The 21,480-nt window shown below is 40.0% G+C and overlaps 1 long non-coding RNA gene across 1 annotated transcript; it reads right to left on the reverse strand.

The window, feature by feature from the left end:
* Nucleotides 1–2,818: 2,818 nt before the first annotated feature.
* Nucleotides 2,819–7,909, reverse strand: LOC119539761. The gene is made up of 2 exons (XR_005217931.1): nt 7,753–7,909; nt 2,819–3,044 (listed from the first exon to the last, which is right to left on the reverse strand). It is a non-coding gene; the product is annotated as an uncharacterized LOC119539761 (long non-coding RNA).
* Between the last annotated feature and the right edge of the window lie 13,571 nt (nt 7,910–21,480).

Here is a 21,480-nt window from a genome sequence, read left to right on the forward strand (position 1 = left end):
TCAATAGAAAAATTTTTTGCAAGCACTTCAATAAATGTATATTGTTTGTTTATAAATTTTTATACATATTGATATACTAATACGCTATGGATGTTATGAAAACAAATTGATAAATCAAAATAAGACACATAATACATAATAAATGAACATTAATAAAAACGGACTAAACAGATATTTCCTGTATTTAACAAAAATTTATGACTTTTTTTCTGTCATAATTAGATGCAGTAGGATCTTTTTACTCTTTCTTTTTCCTTTTCCAACAATACTTCTCTGAGCTGCCTGCATCCTTTTTTAAAAAATTCAGTTTTAAGATATATTCACATGTCATACAATCATTCGTGGTGTACAATCAACTGTTCACAGTACCTTCATATATATAGTTGTGCATTCATCACCCCAATCTATTTCTGAACATTTTCCTTATACCAGAAAAAGTAAAAATAAGAATAAAAAATAAAAGTAAAAAACAACAATCAAATCACCCCCCCCACTCTATTTTTCATTTAGTTTTTGTCCCCATTTTTCTACTCATCCATCCATACACTGGATAAAAGGAGAGTGATCCACAAGGCTTTCACAATCACACTGTCACCCCTTGTAAGCTACATTATTATACAATCGTCTTCAAGAATCAAGGCTTCAGGTACTTACTTCTAGCTATTCCAATATATTAAAACCTAAAAAAGGTTATCTATACAGTGCGTAAGAATGCCCACCAGAGTGACCTTTCGACTCTATTTGGAATCTCTCAGGTACTGAAACTTTGTTTCTTTTCATATCCCTTTTGGTCAAGAAGATGTTCTCAATCCCGTGATGCCAGGTCCAGATTCATCCTCGGGAGTCATATCCTGCGTTGTCAGGGAGATTCACACCCCTGGGAGTCAGATCCCACATAGAGGGGAGGGCAGTGAGTTCACCTGCCGAGGTGACTTAGCTAGAGAGAGAGGGCCACATCTGAGCAACAAAGAGGTACTCAGGGGAGTACCTCTTAGGCACAATTATAAGCAGGTTTTTAGCCTCTCCTTTGCAGTAATGAGCTTCATAAGGGCAAGCCCAAGATAGCCGGTTCGGCATACCAAACTGCCAGTCCTCAATGTTTGTGAAAACATCAGCAGCAATCTAGGTGAGGAAGTCCAACACTTCCGCATTTTCCCCCAGCTCCTCAGGGGGCCCTGCATATATATTTTTATTGTCTGCCCAAATTACTTTGGGATATGTCGCTGTTTCACACTACCCTATGCAAACCTACCAGGTCTCACTTCCTATTAAAGTTCCATGTAATTATGGTATTTAAACAAACTGTATGCGTTAAATTGTTTAGGAAATACAGATTCTGCCTGCAGCCTTTGTGACATCCTTCTCTTCTTTTATGTAGTGGTAAAACTGAATATAGTCAAATGTAAAATTCACTTTGACTTGCAGTTCTGCTCTTCTCAAGGCCACATTACCCTGATTCCTAGTGTCAGTCCAATGTGAAGACATCAAGCTAAATATCCTCTCAACAAAAGTGTTTGAGCACAGAATACAATGGATTTTACTTGCTATTTACAGCAGCTTTTTAGATTTATAGGAATTAGTTTCTAGTTCTCCAAAAATGTCCACCCACTTTGTATCTATCTACAGGCTTGTTTTGAGAGACCAGTGTTTCTCAGTCAGGTCTTTTGCTTCTATAAATTTATTACACAGGCTATCCATGTCTAAAATGTCCATCATTTTTCAACACTCCAAAGCACACTGGGTATCATCATAAGTTAAACATCTCCTTCTCAGGGAATACGGTTTTAAAGCATAGAGGCAATTTAAACCGGTAAAATCAAAGCTGGATTCCAAGTAAATTACTTTTAGTAAAGAAACTGAGGAAGTCCTGTTTAACTTGGCTGCCCTTTTTTTTTCTCATATATTTTTAAATTGTGGAATATAACATATATACATACAAGTAATAAGTTACCAAGTGCAATTTAACAAGTAATTAGCAAATTTCAAAGATTATAGGTTACAATTCTGCAATTTCAGTTATTTCCTTATTATGAAATATAACATATATACAAAAAGATAACATCTTTTAAAAAATGATTTAACAAGTAGCTATATAGGAAATTTCCAAAGTTATTATGAGTTATAGTATCATAGCTTCCATTATTTCCTTATTGTGAAATATAACATATATACAAAAAGGTATGCCTTTCAAATATACAATTTAATAGCTATAGAACAAATTTCAAAGGATGTTATGGGTTACAGTTCCACCATTTCAATTCTTTCCCTCTACCTATACTAATACCCTAGCAACAAAGAAAAAGCAAATTATATAAAGATTCAGTATTCATAATTCTTTGTTAAATTCCATCTTGTCTGTTGCTACCCCCTTACCTTGGTTTAATCACTTCCCCGATCTTCAGGAATGTCTAGGCAGTGACCATATTAACTTGTTCATGTTGAAAAGGGGTGTTGACTTTATGAGCAAAGGGGACACATCTGGATGATGTTCCTCAAGTGGCTATTGCTTATGGATATCCAGCTCTCCCAGTCTCATTTGTTGAAGAGAATGTTCTGTCCCAGTTCAGTGGGGCTGCCCTTTTTTTAAAATTCATTTTTTTCAATTCAGTTTGAGATCTATTCACATACCCTACAATCATCCACAGTGTACAACTGTTCACCGTACCATCCTACAGTTGTTTATCATCACCAAAATCAATTTTTGAACATTTTCATTACTCTAAATATATATATATAATATAAATAAAATTTTAAAAATAATAAAAATACTGGGAGAAGAACACCCAAAACATCCCATCTCCCCATCCCCCTTATTATATTATTCAGTTAATTTTTGCCATACACTGGATAAAGGGAGTGTGTTGACTGCTCTTTTTTGATGACTTTTTTTTTTTTTAGTTCTGAAGCGGTCTTACTTCCAAAAAATGAGTCATTTTTTTAACTGTTGAGTTTTTGTCTCAACCTATACATAATATCAAACAACTCAGGTGCAGTCAGTTCATCCTTTGCTAGACTTCTTATGGCCTCTTTGAAGATCACCAGTTCTGGAGAGATAGCATATAAATTTGTTTTACTGTAATCCTTTTCTCCATTCTTATTATCAAAGTATTTCCAAATCAAAAAGGACATTTTTCTTGTCCCACACTTTGAAAATAGGATCTTATGGCAGGCCAACATTTTAACATCTTTTCTATGGCTGGCAGCAATGACAGCCATCTTGTAAGCATATGTCTAAGGAGGCTATCTCCTTCCATTTCTGTAAACTCAAAAATCGCATTAAGTCCTTCTTCACATTTTGAGGAAACTGAAAAGTAACCAAAAACTCATTATGAAAGTCTCAGTATCACAATTAAGCAAATCGTACCTCTTTTTAGCAGTGTTGTGTATGAGGTGTGCAGGACACTGAACAGGTAAGATCTTTTCATTTTCATTAGTTAAGAAGTTTATAGACTGAATGGAATTTGCCAAAATTTACATGTGCACTGTCCACTGAATATACAGATTGATGAGCCAAGTCTAGTTTGTATTTGGAGAAAATTTCAACCGTCTTTTATGATTTCAGTTGTTACATTAAAATCTTCATAGAAATCAAGAAGATGATTTAAAGCTCCATTTTTCAAATCAAAGTACCTAAAAGCCAGAGGGAACATTTTCATGTTGCCAGGATTTGATGTTATCACTTGAAGTTGATATACTACAGAATGCATGATTGTCGGTAAGATATAACAGAATCAGCTCTACACTGTAAGGGGCCAACACATCTGTTATCAAAATTTCCCCTTTTTAATCCACAGGATATTATAGTTACAACCTCTGAGTAGAAAATGTAATTTTACTCAGTTTCATGAAGCAAACAAGGGAACAGTACAGTAACATGTTTGTTCATGTGGTATGCCCAAGCTAATTCAGTGGCTGCTATATATGACTGAGCATTGGTGGCCTTTGTTTTGGTGTTGGTATTATAATCATTCTCATTTTCATTATCTGAGCTCTTAGAAAACATGGCCACAACATTAAACTAGCACTTTAAACAAAGCACAAACAAAACAACTTCTGATTGGTCTAGAAGTATTTGTCTTTCTCATCCTGGACTTATGAGATTCAGTTTCCATTTGTACTTTCACATCCCCTTCTCCACCACGCCCAAATTATTTTCTGTATATTGTACGGTATGCTCTGTTTTGGTTATTTACTCCTGCCTTCCCCCATGATGGGTCATTTTGGTGTTGGTATTATAATCGTTCTCATTTTCATTATCTGAGCTCTTAGAAAACATGGCCACAATATTAAACTAGCACTTTAAAGAAAGCACAAGAGTTAATCCACAGGCAAAATCAAAGGCAGACTGTTAATGCTCATTATTACAACAGACTTAAGTTGCACTCTTAAATCACATCACTCAGGGTGATGCAACAATGGACGACTCATTATTGTGAATCATGGTTGCCAACATCAGCAGCCAAGGGAAAAACTGGTAACAGCAACTACAGATGGTACATAATCTATGCCACATCCATTTGACACTATAGACAGTGTTTGTATTCCAACCCCCTTTTTGGGGACACTGTATGGGTTTTGTACTGTTCCTCCAAACTTTCACACCTATAGTCGAAAACAAGGACTTCTGCATCCCAGGGACTTTCAGTGCTGAAATTGGGATGGTCAGTCACTCCATCAAGTTCCCACTACCCCAAGGGCCAGCTCTCCAGCAGCAAGAGGGTAGGCATACAGAGCTGGGGGCTCCCTACCTGGCTTCCACTGAGTGTGGAACTTCTCCAGGACATTTCTCACAGGTTCCTTTTCTTTAAAGGTGTTGAAAACATAAGCTTATTCTTTGTTATACTCTGGATCCACAGGAAGCTCAACGGCATCAATTTGGAAAAACAGGCAAAGCTCAGGGCCAGTGCCTCCCATGCCTCAAGGGCTAAAGGGACCACAGAGGAGAGAAAGCCCACAAAGGACAGAGACGATGAGAAAGAAGCCCCCACTGAGGAGAGTTCCAGTTAGCCAAGGAAGAAAGGAAGAAAGCAGACTTGGGCAGCTGGTGGGGAGCATAAACCATACCCTGGGACACTCACATTCCCAAACTTGCCAAGTACTCCCTGCTCTTCTACTCGGTGGCTTTAGGATTCAGACTCCCCACAAAGCTGTTCTTCTCAGGATCTTTCTTCATGGCTATGGCCTTTTAGGGGTACATGATAAGGTCATTCAGCCTATTTTCCTACTGCTTTAAGTCCCGTTCCAACAGGAGGGTAGACTGACCAACAGTGCAGGTTTGCCTGGCACTGAAGGGTTTCAAGACTTTCAGCGCTAAAATCAGAACTGAGGGGTTTTGCAGAAAGAGGGATGTTCAGCCCTAAAACTGAGACTGTGGGGTCTCCCAGGACATGGGACTCTCAGTGCTAAAACCGGGATAATTCCTTCTGAGATGGGCATCAGGGAGACTCTAGTTCTAATCCTGACTGGCATTTCCTAGCACCCTGGCCCAGGGCAAGCGTCTTCTCTTTGAGCCCAAGACTCTGCCACCGATTTACAGAATCTCACCTCTTCCAAACATACCTCAGCCCAACTTCCCAGTTTTCTCCAAACCTGAAATCCAGCTGGCTTACCTAAACATATATAAATCAGTCCTCACCCCCTTACACCTTTGTTCAGGCTCTGTGCCCTTCTTCCTCTCCTAGCTTTACTTCTTGTGTCCTCCAGAAGTAAAGCAGCAGGAAGGAAGGACACAGGTTGGAACTGGGCTGCTGGGGTCAGAATCCTCACTGCTCCACCCCTTACTCGCTGTATTATCTCTTCTGGTTTCTTTATCTTCTCTGAGCCTTAGTTTCTTCCTCTGTAAAATGGCAATAAAATAATACCTATCTCATAGCATCCCTGGAATGTTTTCTAATCCCCACATGTGAAATGTTGAACACAGTGCCCAGAAAAGGTACATAATCAGGTAATAAATGTCCACTCTGTTCTTCCTGGACCACTCCAGCCCATACTTCTCACTCTCCCATTTAATCACTACAGGAACAAGTCCATAAGGTCTGCTCTCCCAAAGCACTTGGCCACGTGTAGCACAGACTGATAATGATCTAGGAACACTGTTCTCTTAGAAATCAAATCCAGTACACAGGAACACCCGATGGAGCCTACCTTCTCCACACTGGCTGCATCTTTAAAGAGGAGAGACCTCAACCCTCCAGATCTTCCAGTGTTAGTACTCATTTTTTTTTTCCTGCATTTTTATTGAGATATATTCACATACTACGCAGTAATACAAAACAAATCGTACATTCGGTTGTTCACAGTACCATTACATACTTGTACATTCATCACCTAAACCAATCTCTGACACCTTCATTAGCATACACACAAAAACAAGAAGAATAATTAAAGTGAAAAAGAGCAATTAAAGTAAAAAAGAACACTGGGTGCCTTTGTCTGTTTGTTTGTTTCGTTCCCCTATTTTTCTACTCATCCATCCATAAACTAGACAAAGGCAAGTGTGGTCCTTATGGCTTTCCCAATCCCATTGTCACCCCTCCTAAGCTACATTTTTATACAATTGTCTTCGAGATTCATGGGTTCTGGGTTGTAGTTTGATAGTTTCAAGTATCCACCACCAGCTACCCCAATTCTTTAGAACCTAAAAAGGGTTGTCTATATTGTACGTAAGAGTGCCCACCAGAGTGACCTCTCGGCTCCTTTTGGAATCTCTCTGCCACTGAAGCTTATTTCATCTCCTTTCACATTCCCCTTTTGGTCAAGAAGATGTTCTCCATCCCACGATGCCAGGTCTACATTCCTCCCCGGGAGTCATATTCCACGTTGCCAGGGAGATTCACTCCTCTGGGTGTATGATCCCACGTAGAGGGGAGGGCAGTGATTTCACCTTTCAAGTTGGCTTAGCTAGAGAGAGAGGGCCACATCTGAGCAACAAGAGGCATTCGGGAGGAGGCTCTTAGGCACAATTATAGGGAGGCCTAGCCTCTCCTTTGCAGCAACAAGGACTCATTTTTATAGCACAATCACTGACCTCTCCAAATTTGGTAAAATTTTTGGTTTCCCAGCTCAGTCCACCAACGAACATTTTTCAGAAATGGAAGTGTAAGACACATGGTGACAAGACGTCTTACAAGAAAGTCATGAGTTTAGGAAGGGCTGGGCCTCCCAAAGCTTTCACAGCAAAGGCCTACACCACCCACCCTGTCAGTAAGGATTCTACCTTTAAGGGATGTTAACACACCTACACTACCTCATTAATCAGATCTCAACTCAAGAGAACTTAACCAGCACCACAGCACCCCGAGGCTGGGAGAGGGAAAGAAAAGACAACCTCACCAGGATGTAGGCCCTGGGTACTCTCACAACTGGAAGTTAGTCTTAAAACAACAACAACAAAAAGCAAACAAAAAACAACCTTTTATCAAAAGGCTATGGTCTATCCCTGTCTTTCACTGCACCCAGACGTCGATCTCAAAGAGCTCCACCTTCTGGGGCAGAGACAGCGACTCTGTCCTCAGCTAGAGGGTAGGAGGGAGCAGAAAGGGAGAGCTCTGAGCCAGACAGCCCCGCCGGGGAACCAGCGCGTTCCCTTCCTCCCGGCGACCTGTCCCCTCCGCCCGGAGGCCCCGGAGCTGCACCGAAGCCAACGCAACAACTCCCGCCGTCTTCACGGCACCTACTCCGCACCCTCCTCGTTCCTGCTTCGGTTCATCTGGTCGGCCCCGGCGCCGTCCTGGCTCCTGAGACGCGACCCACCTTCGGGGACGGCCTCGGCGGCGCCCGTCGTTTCCATGGACTACTCGTCCCTGCCAACTTCCGACAAGGCATCCCGGCCGCTCCTCTTGCCCGTACCTCCCAGACCACAAGCAAAATTACCAGCCAAACGCGGCGGCGACTTAAGGGCGGCTCGGCGAGCTCTTCATAGTGTCCTGGAGGGGGCTCCGCCCACGCCCAAGACGCATGCTGAATGGCTGCGCCCGCCCGTCACTCAAGCTCTGCGCCAGCGTCCCTATCTGGGCGGGCTTTTTCCGCTTCTTAGAACCCAACGGAGGCGGGGCGGGGGGAAGGATCCTCGAGGTCCCGCGTGAAGGCGGCGGGTGCGAGCTTCCGGTTGAGAAGTTCCTGCTGGGCTCTCCGTCCGCTGAGGCTGTAGTTTCTTTTCTCCGCGTGCCAGTCTCAGGAGTAAATGCGGTTTCACGGAAGTTAAAAAGTAAAGAGTAAGACAAAGGTTCAAATGCCAAAATAAATTCAAGGAAAGCGAATGTAATGAGAAAGGTATAATTAAGGAAAAATCCATTTTTGCAGGGTCAAGGCAAATAGCTAAAATTCAAGGGGTGAATTCAAGAAAAGATAAAACACAAACTTAATTTCAAATTTGGGACATTTATACCAATTTTCATTTAGACCTCCTTAAGCAAAAATTCACGATCAAGCCTCTCTCATTCTATTGCCTTTCCTCTGAAAAGGCAGCAGGGGGCACTAAATGCTCTGGTTTCATTCAGGTGTTCAGGCATTTTTAGCCTTTTCAGTTATTTTCAAATATAAGTTATAAAATTTAACAGCAAACGGGGAGAACAGGTCCGGGTAGAAGAATGTTTATGGAAAAAAGGTGCTTGATATCTGCACTATAACTTGTTGATTAAGGAGTACAGTTTCCTGAAATATTGTAGCAGGAAAAAAAATATCCCATTACGGGATAATAGGGAGATTTTCAGATGGGCTCTGAGAAAGAGGCAGGGCAGTGGGGGGTGACAAGGAGGGCACCAGGTCTGGAGTCAGGTCGCTGACTCAGTCCCGGTCCCAGACCTGCTATTTGGAACCATTTTTGAACTTTTGCCAGGGATATGGGATTTTTCCCCTGGTAAATCTGGGACTGAGGGTTTTCCCTGGAGGAAGGACTTTCCTATAAGCAATAAGGATAACTTATATTTAATGAGTACCTACTGTGTGTCAGGCAATATTGTAAGCATTTTACAGGTATGAACTCGCTTAATCTGCACAGCAATTTTCAGAGGTATAGAGGAGGAAACTAGGCAGCTTGCCCAAGGTCATGCAAACAGCTAAAAAGTCTCAGATCCAGATTTAAGAAAGAGACAAACATGCAGGCTCTGCGGTCAGTCTGCCTGGGTTCAAAACATGGTTCCATTGCACATACTACTAATACAGAAATGCACGTGATATTATGATTGACACATAGGAAAAACTCAATAGTGTTTGCCATTATAGAGTAGTCCCTGCTCTCTAGGAGCTTAAAATTTAGTTGGAAAGTTGGTAAGATTCATAAAACTGTAGAGGTGCTTCCTGGATGGTTGAATGGGACAGATAATAGATACTTTAAGCATTCAGAGGAGGGAATGGTTGTTGTGAAGCAGAGTGGTCAGGTCTGGGTCATAGGTTATTCAGCATGACAGCTGCCTGAAATTTTGTGTGAGCAACATGCAGGTCACCATTAGAAATCAGTCTCTGATCCTGAATGGCTTGAGCTAAGCATTTATATTTTTAGTATTTGATTATCATATGTGTGTATGTGTGCGTTGTTCAACTAAAAATATAGTCAATTTTTGTTTGTCAGTAAAATTCTGTTAAGGTAATTGTGTGATAACTACTTTTTTAGTCAAAGTGAGAAGCATTTATTAATTTCAAAAATATCTATTAATATAAATAAAATAAAACTTGGAAATGAATAAGACTAGGACACAGGAGACAAACTAGAGAATAACTCTGGAGTGAAGAGGATGGGAAGGGATATTATTTTAACTGAAACTTGAAGTCTGAGAGGGGAGCCAGCAGGTGAGGAGCCATGGAAAGTACATTGCGAGCAGCAAGTATGGACTGAGCTAAGGTCCTAGGTGGGAAAACAGCTCTGTGCCTTGGGATAATCAAACAAGGGTACTTGGGGCTGGAGAATTGTGAATTAGAAGCACGAGGTTCAGCAACTGAATCTTGTGCTTGGTTCAGCAATAAGCCGTATTCACAGAGAGGCAGGGCCAAATATGGTTTTCTGTCTGTGCAGTCTTCTATTTAAATCATCTAAACTGTCTCCAGATGTTCCTGGGTGGAAACCTTACATCTGGTGGGAGGGAATCTTTGTGTGTAGCTTATTTTTCCTTGGTTGTCCTTGGCTGAGTTTAATGCTATGTGTGTGTGTACATTTAAGTCTAGTAGAGCCTCTGTCTTGAGTGAAATGACTCCTCACCCTTCTATTTTGCTTAGCAGTGAAAGAATTATGTTCTTCTTTATGGTAAAATGGATTTAAAGAAAACAGTTTCATCTTACCAAAAATAGACTTCATGGAAATGAAAATCATAAATATTAAAGATAGCTCATGTTCCCCTATTTTTGTTTGTCCCCATGAAACAGCTACTCTACTTGTCATGCTTGGAGTGTAAAAATCAAACAGAAAATTGGCTTGGTGAGAGAGAGGACTTGATGTATGGGGTTATTCAATGTGTCTTCTTCAGCTCTCTTTGAGCAAATAACACTTAATGCAATAAAAATGGCATCCTCCAGGAAAAGCAGATTATCTCGTCTGATAAGGCCACCTCATCTCATTATGTTAATGTTACTCTGATAATACATTTTAAACAGTGTTTTTAATTTAAAAGAAAGAGTCCCAAGAGAAGACCTAGGGGAAAAAATACACCATGGTAGTACTTGAAAACATGCAATCGAGGAACATTCTAAAAATCTTCTCAACAACACAACAGGACTCACTGTAAAGGTGAAAATGGATACAAGTTTAATGAGAGGAGAGATTTCAGTCTCTTTTGTTCTTATGGTTCAGTCTAGGAGGCTGTTTGTTCTAGCAAGTATAAGTGGTATCTTCAAAAAATTTCTTGGAAAGAAGGGGAGTGAATATTAAAGTATCTGAAATGCAAGCCAGGTGTGGGTGGAGTGTTGATTTTAAAACAGAATGACATAGCTGTAATACCTTATGGAATACTCTGGAACACCTAACAGTATTTGTATAACTCACTTTCTCAGGCTAGATTTAATAGAGATTATTCGAATGAAGACAGAGAGGCAGAAATTTATTTATGAAATGACTTTTTTTTAAATGTTGGCAAATCATTCCAGTAATGAAGTGGTTAATAATGTTGGTTTTAAGCTTAAGCTTTCAATTAGTGAAGCTTGGAGGCTAGGGGTTTGACAGATGAATAAGAAATGGCCAAGTCCTCTCCCTCTTATTGACTGGGTCTGTGGCCAAAATGTAACAGGGTGCTTCTGTGTCATTCCCTTTTGCAAACACGTCTCTGTAGACAAAACTCTAGGAAAAATTTTTTTTTCCTTCCTCATCCTAAATATATCCTTGGAATTTTCTGAGATGCCTGTTTCAGTGGTTTTCAAATTTGCTGCCCTTTGGAATCACTTGGAGATCTTTAAAATAATCCTGAGACCTGGCTCTGCCCCCCAGATATCCTAATTTAGTTGGGAATGGCATGCAACCCAGGCATAGGGAGTTTTGTGGGGTTTTTTTGTAGTGAAATTTTTTATATTGAGATAATTGTAGATTCACATACAGTTGTAAGAAATAATATACAAGTAATACTCCATGTACTCTTTACACAGTTTCCCTCAACAGTGGCATCTTGCAAAGCTATAATGCTTTATCACAACCAGGATATGGACAACGATACAGTCAATATATAGAACATTTCAGTCACTTAAGCATCCCTCATGTTACCCTGTTTTAGCCCTACCCTCCTTCTCCCTTCCACCTCAACTCCCTCCTTAATTGCTGGCAACCACTAATCTGTTCTCCATCACTATAACTTTTTCATTTCAAGAATGTTATATAAATTAGATCCTACAGTATGTAATGGTATGTAACAGTAACCAGCTTTTTTCACTCAGCATAATTCTTTGAGGATTCATCCAGGTTGTTGTGTGTATCAATACTTCATTCCCTTTTAATGCTGAGTAGTTGGTATTCCCATGGTATGGATGGGGAAAAAGTCCAGGACTGCATTGTATACTAAGTGCATGTTCCGTTTTTAAAGAAATTACCAGACTTTTCCAGAGAGGCTATATCACTTTACATTCCTGCCAGCAATGTAAGAGTGATCCAGTTTCTCTGCATCCTTACCAGTGTTTGGTATTGACACTATTTTATATTTTAGCCATTCTGACAGGTATGTAGTGATATTGCATTGTAGTTTTAATTTGTATTTCCCTAATGACTAATGATATTGAACATCTTTTCATGTGCTTATTTGCCACTGTTTGGTAAACTGTCTCTTCATGTCTTTTGCCCATTTGCCCATTTTATAATTGAATTTTTTTTTCAGTGAGTTTTCAGAATTCTCTATATATTCTAGATACTAGTCCTTTGTAGCAGATGAGGATATTCACTTCTGTTTTCTTGTTTGGTTGTATTGACTTTTTTTTTTTAAACATTTTTTAATTGTGAAATATGTATACAGAAAAGTGATAACTTTCAAAGTACAATTTAACACGTAATTAGAGAGCAAATTTCAAAGAATGTTATGGGTTACAGTTCCACCATTTCAGTTATTTCCTTATTGTGAAGTATAACATATATACCAAAAGGTGGTAACTTTCAAAGTACGATTTAACAAGTAGTTAGGGAGCAAACTTCAAATAATGTTTGGGTTACAGGTCCACAATTTCACTTATTTCCTTATTGTGAAATATAACATATATACAGAAATGTGATAACTTTCGAAGTGTATTTTAACAAATAGCTATAGAGCAAATTTACAAGCATGTTATATGTTGCAGTTCCACCATGTCAGTTATTTCCCTCTAGCTATTCCAGTACCCTAGAAACTAACAAAACAATTATTTATACAAGGATTCAGTATTCATAATCCTTTGTTAAATCCTGTCTTGTCAGTTGCTACCTTCTCTCTCATTTGATCACTGTCTCAATCTTCAAGGATATCGGGGCAGTGACCAGCCTAATTTGTTCATATTGAAAAGCAGTGTCAACATTATGGGGAAGAGGAATGCATCTGGTTGATGTTCTTGGAGAGGCTGCTGCCACTGGGTTTTGGCACTTACCTGCCATAGGAACACTGTGGGGGATTTAAGTTTCTGAAAAGTAAACTGAGTGAGTGAGACTTTTATAGAGTCTCAGATAGGGACCTAGGTATTCCTTAGTATTTTCAGGACTACTGTTGGTTAGGGCTTGGCATACTGTGGGCATTTGGAATAATAGTAACCTCCAGGATAGCCTCTTGACTCTATTTGAAGTCTCTTAGCCACTGGAACATTATTTCGTTACCTTTCTTTTCCCCCTTTTGGTTAAAAAAGGCATTCTCAATTCCTCGATGCCAGGGCCAGGCTCATTCCTGGGAGTCATGTCCCACGTCATGGGGAGAGGGGATAGTGAATTTATTTGCAGAGTTGGGCTTAGAGAAAGAAAGGCCACATCTGATCAACAAAGGTGGTTCTCTGGAGGTGACTCTTAGGCATAATTATAGATAGGCTTAGCCTCCACTTTACAGCCATAAGTTTCACCAGAGCAAGTCTCAAGATCGAGGGCTTCACTTATTAAGTAGGGGGTTCCTAATTTCACATAGTATATATTCTCTCTAAGATAAACAATCAGTGTCTCACTTCTGTTTTCTTGTTTGGTTGTATTGACTTTTTAAAGAAGTTCCTGGCTTCAGAGATTCCCCATGGACATAGATACAGACTTAAAGCTTCCAAAGATTTTAACTGCAAGACTGCTATTGCTTGTCATCAGACCATGTCCTTGATTTTACCAGACAAGATCCTCTCAAGAAAGAGCTCTCTGCTCATGGGTACATGAAGTTAATGGCAATAAGGATAATTTCTGAACTGTTGCACACAAGTAATACAGCCTCATCTGGAATTCTAAAGAAGTGAACAGAAATAAACAGTCCATTGGGTAAAGAATAAAAGATCTGTTATGATGGAAGAGGCCAGGAGAGGTTCAGATATTCCAGATGGAATTATTACTCATTCACCTGAAAAATAAAATAGGGAGCCTTAGGCACAGTCCCTGGGAATAAGGAATTATTGGCACTGTAGTACCTTTATTTAAATGTAGGGGAAGGAAGAACTTTTGTATTGTCAGAGCATCAGAAGCAGACAACGAGTTTCTAGTTACTGGCGGTTTTTACCCAGAGCCTGGAACACCACCTATCGTGGCTGTTGTAGAGGTGAGTCAGGCACTAGGTGTATTAGACTGGGCATGGTAGTTTGAAGCCATTATATACCCTAGAAAATGTCATGTTCTTTTAATCTGTTCCTGTGGGTATAGACCTATTATAGGTGGGACTTTTTTATTAGGTTGTTTCAATTAAGATATGACTCACCCCATTCAAGGTGGGTCTTAATCCCTTTACTATAGTCCTTTATAAGAGGATAAAGCATATTCAGAAGAAATTAATTAAGAGAAGGTTATAGAAAAGCCCCAGAGTAGCTAAGAGAGGTCCCACAGAAAACAGACAGAAAAAGCCACAGGTGGAAAAGCCAGAAGATGAAGCAACAAAACCTGGGAGAGAAGGACCAGCAGATGCCAGCCATGTGCCTTCCCATGTGACAGAGGTGTCCTGGATGCCAGCAGCCTGTCTTCAGAGTCCAGGTATTGTCCTGCTGATACCTTGAGTTGAGACATTTTCATGGCCTAAGAACTGTAAATTTTAAGTTAATCCGCATTGTAAAAGTCAACCCATTTCTGGTATATTGCATGTTGGTGGCTTTAGCAAACCAAAACACTAGAAGAGCTTTGAGAGCTCATCCAACCCTGAATGTCCCTGGCCTCATAATTCTTCTCCTAGATAAAATATAGACGTGTCCTGGAAAGGGAAAACATAAGCAGGACTGATCCCCAGAAGTTTGGTTGAAGGACCAGGAGGATAATATGAGAGTGAAAAGACAAACTACAGACTGTGAGATAATATTTGTAGGACACGTATATGACAAAGGACTTGTATGCTTGAACAGACACTTCATCCAAGAGGACATATGGATAATTTTATGGATTTTGCCTTTCGAGTCATGTCTAAGAGCACTTGGCCTAACGCTTTATTCATTTGTTCATTTTTTTCCCTCTCTGTTGTTCAGATTGGATAATATCTATTGATCTGTCTTCAAGTTCACTAACTCTTTCCTTTATCTTCATTCTACTATTAATTCTATCTAGTGAGGTTTTTTGTTTGTTTGTTTATTGTATTTTTTTCAGCTCTAAAATTTCCATTTGTTCTTTCTCTATATTTGTATATTTCTTTGCTGAGACTTTCTGTCTTTCCATTTGTTTCAAGAGTGTTCACTTTTACTTCTTGGGGCATTTTTATAATTGCCTCTTTAAAGTCTATCAGATAATTCCAACATCCTTGTTATCTTAGCATTGGTAACTATTGTTATATCTCCTTAGTGTTGAGACTTCCCACGTCTTTGTATGTTTAATAACTTTGGATTGTATCTTAGACATTCTGAATATTATTATGAGTCTCTGGATCATATTTAAATTCTATGGAATGTTGGCATTTTTGTTTTAGCAGGCAATTAATTCAGTTGGTTTCAGGCCACAAATTCTGACCACCCTTTTGTGGGTTATAGTTTCATTGTTGGTTCTGTTTTCAAGCCTTTGCAGTGCTATTCAGACCTGACTAATGTAGATGCCACTTTGTGGCCAGTCTGGTACCTGAGCAATGGTCTTTCCCATAATTCAGTTCTCAGAATCTAGGATGTACTCTTTAAGGCTCAGCACTGAGCCCAGGATTTCTTAAACAACTTGATGGAGACACTTTTCCAGCTACTCTCTTTCTGAGATTTTTCTAGTACTTTCTGCAGTTTCCCTTTTTGGTCCTCCAGCTGGAAAGCTGAGTCTTTACTTACCCTGCTCTGCTATACATTGCACATAATTGCACTCATGTTTGGGGCTGTTGTACTTACTCACCAGAGATGGAATGGACCACCTCACCTAATGTTTGGTTTGGATATTGTGACTGATGATGCTTGGTTTGGATATTGTGACTGATGATGCCACATATGCACCCAAAGGTTATAAAAATGTTTATTACCCAGATAATGAAGCTTTCTGGTAAGAACAGGGTGGACTCCCAAGCTGGACTGAAAATAGCTTGAGAGAGCTTGGAAATGAGACTAGCTTGGTTTTTATAATGTCTAGGGAGTGGGACTGGGGTGAGGGTTCTTTTTATGGGCCTGGGCTTGCATTATTTGAACTTCCCACTAGTGGCAAAGGAGCACCTGTGCCATCATATCAGCTTGCTCAGATGTGGGGTGGAAGGGGAAGGGGCATGGTGGGACTTAAAAGTTGACAGCAGTTAAACATCAAAAAATAAAGGCAGACTCTTCATTACAGGGACCAAATGGCAGGAAGACAGATTGATAAAAAGCAACAGGCATTTGTGCCATCCTCTTGGGACCACAGTTCTCTGGATCAGAGAGGAAGGCTGTCCTCCCTCAGACTTTTAAGTGTGTATAGGCCATCACAGTTGGGTTATGAGAAATTAGAGAAAAGAAAAAGAAGGGGAAAAAAAGGAAGATTTTCCCATTTTCTCTGGAGGTTAGAAAACCCCTTCCCCACTCCTCATTTCAGAACTAAAGGCCGAGCTGCAGATGGTGTCTTGTTTAATTGTACACGAGTAATACTACTGGGTAACCAGAACCAGGCTTTCTGTCTATATAAATAGAGAAATGGGGTTAGACATGAAGGTTAAAACTATCTGGTTATCCCATATATTAACACAAACTGGGTCTCGGATACACCGTTGTATTTAATCTTTTATAATGTACTAGCCTTTCCAGTCCAGGCACTTTTTGAAAAATCTTTGTCCTCATTTGTGGGGTTTTGTTGTCGGGGTTTTAATGTTTGTTTTGTGGGTATTTGCCTCCTTCTGACCCTGAGCTTTGCAGGAAGACAGATGTGATTCAAAATTATGTTTCTAAGGTATTTATTGTAGTGGAGTCATTGGTTTGCAGTAATAAGTCAAACTTTTCCATTAAAGGGGGAGGGGGTGGTCATCCACAAGATAAGCTAAAGTTAAGTCATTAGAAGAATTTCTTAATCGGAAGTTTTAGCTTTGTATTTTGTTGCTCTGTTTCCTGAAAATAGCTTGGAGATGCTCTTGGTTTGTCCATCTACTGCTTTGATTCCTTGGATGCCACTCATTCTTTCACTTTAAGAAAAAACAAGTAATTGTTGCAGAGGTCTCTGTATTTTGCAGCTGCCCTTTTGTAACAAGCACTTTTCCCAGATAAAACAACTGAAAGAAAAAAAAAAAAAAGAACTAAAGGGTTTCTCCTGGAGCTCTTTCTGACCCTGCAAATGCCCACTTCTAGTTTTTGGGCTACCTTGAATACAAGCCAGGGTATACCAGAGGGGAAAAAGCAGTACACTCACCACAAGATCACTGGTACTTCAAATTCTGGTCTTTTCCCCATCCACCTGCCACTATTTACTTTTCAGGGTATTTAAATACTTGTTCCATGTATTCTGAGGTTTTATAGCCACACTTAGTATGCCACCAGAAAGAGAAGGTGGTGTGTCTTTACTCCATCTTACATGGAATCAGAATCCATCTTACTTACTTTTATTCCCTCTGTGTCCAGCAGAGTGCCCGGTACATTGAAGGCACTTAACAGATGTTCATTGAATGCAAAATAATAAATTAATGAATTAATGAATCAAACCTTTATCATTTATTTACAAATAGCACAAAAACACTCGTGTTTCCAAATAACAGATTTCTATGACCATGCCATGGTCAATCTTCATCCATTCTCTTCCTTGGAGGCTGAGGTATGCTATACAGAGAAGGTCTAGCCTAAGTTCATTTAAAAAACATAATTTGTATTGTTTAATCTTTAAAACAGGTAAGTTTTTCAAAACCCCCAAAGATATAGCATCTTATCTCTCTTGCCTGTTCTTGCATTAAAAGAAAATGAGGGGGCAAGATGGCAGCATAGCAAGGAGTGGAGTTTAGTTAGTCCCCCTGGAGCAACTAATAAACAACCAGGAAAAGTAGTAAATGATCTGGAATAACTGCTGGGGTATAATTGTGACTGTCCACACATCATGCACCAGCCTGGATTGGGTGGAGTGGCTGAGACTGCAGCATAAAATCTGTAAGTAGAAACTGTGGAACTGTGCTGGGAGCCCCCTACCCCTATGGCAGGCTAAGCTGCAAACCTCGCTGTGGGAGAGACCAGCAGTTCCAGAGCAAGCAAATATAGCTCAGCTGAGGTCCAACTTGGGTTTTAATTAACAAATGTGTACTGCTGAATACAAGCTACAAAAATAACAAGCAGACAGAGACTTTTAGTGATGACTGACCTTAAAGAACCAGAAAACTCCTGTGTCCTGGCAAAGGGAGCCCAGAAGACCAACTACTATCTTGGGCCGACAGGCAAAACTGAGGGGCTGTGGACTGGCTCTGAAAGGGAGCTTTCTTTCTCTTTTTCTCTCTCTTGATCTGAGTGGCTCAGTGGAGAGAGCCTCAGCCATTTTCAGTTATTAGCACTCTGTCCCAGACAGGGATGGAGATAACAGGGTCAGAGAGGAAAAGGAGCTATTCAAATGCAGAAAATAACTCCCTACAGGGTGTATCTTCCCTAAGAGGAAGGAGATGGGGCCCAGCTCTACTGCTGCCTGCCCTTCATAACTCAGACCCCAGAACGTGGGGGTAAATAGCCAAAACAGAAACTAAAGGGGCCACACTTCCTTACACCAGTCTGGAGCAACAGGCAGATGGGTGCCACCTGCTGGGCAGGTTAGGAAAAGCACAGGGACTAGAGACCTCACAGGAAAGTCTGTCAATCTCTAAGACACACCCTCAGGGAGACTTGAAACTGAATAAAACCCCATTCTGAGATCTGAACCCATTATGGTGCGGGAAAATCTGATTGGGGGTAATCGGGGAAGCCAGATGTCTAGACAACAGAGGACTACAAACTATACTGGGAAGGGTGGAGATATGGCCCAGTCAAAGGAACAAACTTACACCTCAGTCAAGATACAGTTGAGATATTGTTTCACTTTAATGAAGTAATCAATTAAATATTTTCAAAGAAATGTGCTAAATCACTTCAAAATCCAAATCAACAAGTTCAGGGAAGATATGGCAAAAGAGATGAAGGCTATAAAGAAAACACTGGGCAAACATAAGGTAGACATTGAAAGTTTGAAAAAACAACAGGCAGAATCTATGGAAATGAAAGGCACAACACAAGAGATGAAAAACACAATGGAGACATACAACAGCAGATCTCAGGAGGCAGAAGAAAACACTCAGGAACTAGAGAACAGGACACCTGAAATCCTACACACAGATAGAAAAAGAATGGAAAAATATGAGCAACAGCTCAGGGAATTGAATGACAACATGAAGCACATGGGTGTCCCAGAAGGAGAAGAGAAGGGAAAAGGGGCAGAAGCAATAATAGAGGAAATAATGAAAATTTCCGATCTCTTATGAAAGACATAAATAATTACAGATCCAAGAAAAGCAGTGTACCCCAAACAGAATAGAGCTGAATAAATCTATGCCAAGACACTTAATAATCAGATTTTCAAACATCAAAGACAAAGAGAATCCTGAAAGCAGCAAGAGAAAAGCGATCCATCATATACAAAGGAAACTTGGAAAGACTATGTGCAGATTTCTCAATAGAAACCATGGAGGCAAGAAGGAAGTGGTGTGATACGTTTAAGATACTGAAAGAGAAAAACTGCCAACCAAGAATCCTATATCTGGCAAAACTGTCCTTCAGATATGAGGGAGAGTTTAAAATATTGTCTGACAGACAATGAGAGAGTTTGTGAACAAGGTACCTGCTCTACAGGAAATACTAAAGGGAGCACTACAGATAGATAGGAAAAGACAGGAGTGAGAGGTTTGGAGCTCAATTTTGGGTGAAGGTAGCAAGGCAATGTAAGTACACTGAACAAAGATGACTGTGAGTATGGTTGAAAGAGGAAGGTTAGGAGCATGTGGGACACCAGAAGGAAAAAGGAAAGATGAAGACTGGTCTGTATAACTCCGTGAAACCTCGAGTGCTCAACAATTGTGATAAAATGTACAAATATGTTTTTACATGAGGGAGAACAAATGAATGTCAACATTGCAAGGTGTTAAAAATGGGGTGGTATTGGGGGAAAATACAATCAATGCAAACTAGAGACTACAGTTAACAGACAAAAAAATTAATGTGGTTTGGAGTAATAAAAATGCTCTAAAATTGACTGTGGTGATGAATGCACAACTATGTGATCAAACTGTGAGTCATTGATTGTATACTTGGGAGGATTTAATGGTGTGTGAATATATCTCAATAAAAATGCATTTAAAAAAAATAAAATGAAACAAAACTGACAAAGCTTTTTGGGACCAGCACTTCCTTTAGTTTACAGTATGGTTGCCCACAAAACAGACTGTATTGTTTGTTTAAAAGGAACCCATCACAGCTCTATCATTCACTTATATCCTCTAAATGGACTACATATAAACTATTGGAGTCATTTACAATCAGAATGATAAAAAAAAAATCCAATTATTTGAATAGTAGGCTCTTTTATTTTGCCTCTTTAATGCTAAGCTATCCTTACCCCTGACTGCAATAGAACTTAGCTGATGAGTCCAACACGAAATAAACTCCAACTCTTGTTTTCCATTTTTGAATTGGGTTTTGCCAGGGACCACAAGAGTCAATGGGACCTCTTGTATGTGATCAGGATTCTCAGGAGAGTCAGGAATTACTGATAATTCATATTAAAACAGCCCAAAGGTGCCCATCTTCCCTTTTAACTTTGTATCAGTGTTGGGAATTTTGAAAACTGATGCTGATGGGGGTAAAATTCCCATCATGAGCTAAATAGGGTCCTTGACAGAGAGGAAACATGAGCTTCTGAGAACCAAGATTTTGCCTTCTTTGCATAGAGGCCACACCAATGGAGAGGGGCACCCAGCCAAGTAGGGTGTACTCACTTTTGAATGCATCAGGGATTTGACCCCTTTCTGAAGAACCTTTTTTTCAGTCTGTCTGATTCCATAAGAACAAATCATTTATCTACTCAGAGTCATCAATGCCATTTCTTTCTGAGTCTGATTTTCTCTGCTCCCTTTTTGTTCTCCCTGGATGCTTCAGCTTTTTGAATGGAGTATTCTGTCCTTCTTTATCGCAGGTATGAATTGCATTCGTATCAGGAGTTCTCTCTTATGGCAGGTTTGGCACCAAACAGAGAAGTTAAAACCTTCCATAGGTCAAATCCAGTTCCTGGGAGCTCCAGGGAACCATTCATACCTTTTGATACACAGGCTTTTATTTTATCTGACCTTTGTATCATTTACTGCAACCTGGAACGTATTTGGTTATACAAGAGTTTTTATCTACATAGAATTAGTCTAGCTACAGAAACCCACCCCCTGCCCCTACCAGCACAATCCTAAAGGCACGGTAACATGCCACAGTACATCCTCCAGATCGGCTGTTATTTAGTCTGAAGTAACACCTTGAGGAGGCTTCTGA

This window comes from Choloepus didactylus, chromosome 7 (assembly GCF_015220235.1).
Source record: "Choloepus didactylus isolate mChoDid1 chromosome 7, mChoDid1.pri, whole genome shotgun sequence".
Taxonomy (NCBI): domain Eukaryota; kingdom Metazoa; phylum Chordata; class Mammalia; order Pilosa; family Megalonychidae; genus Choloepus; species Choloepus didactylus.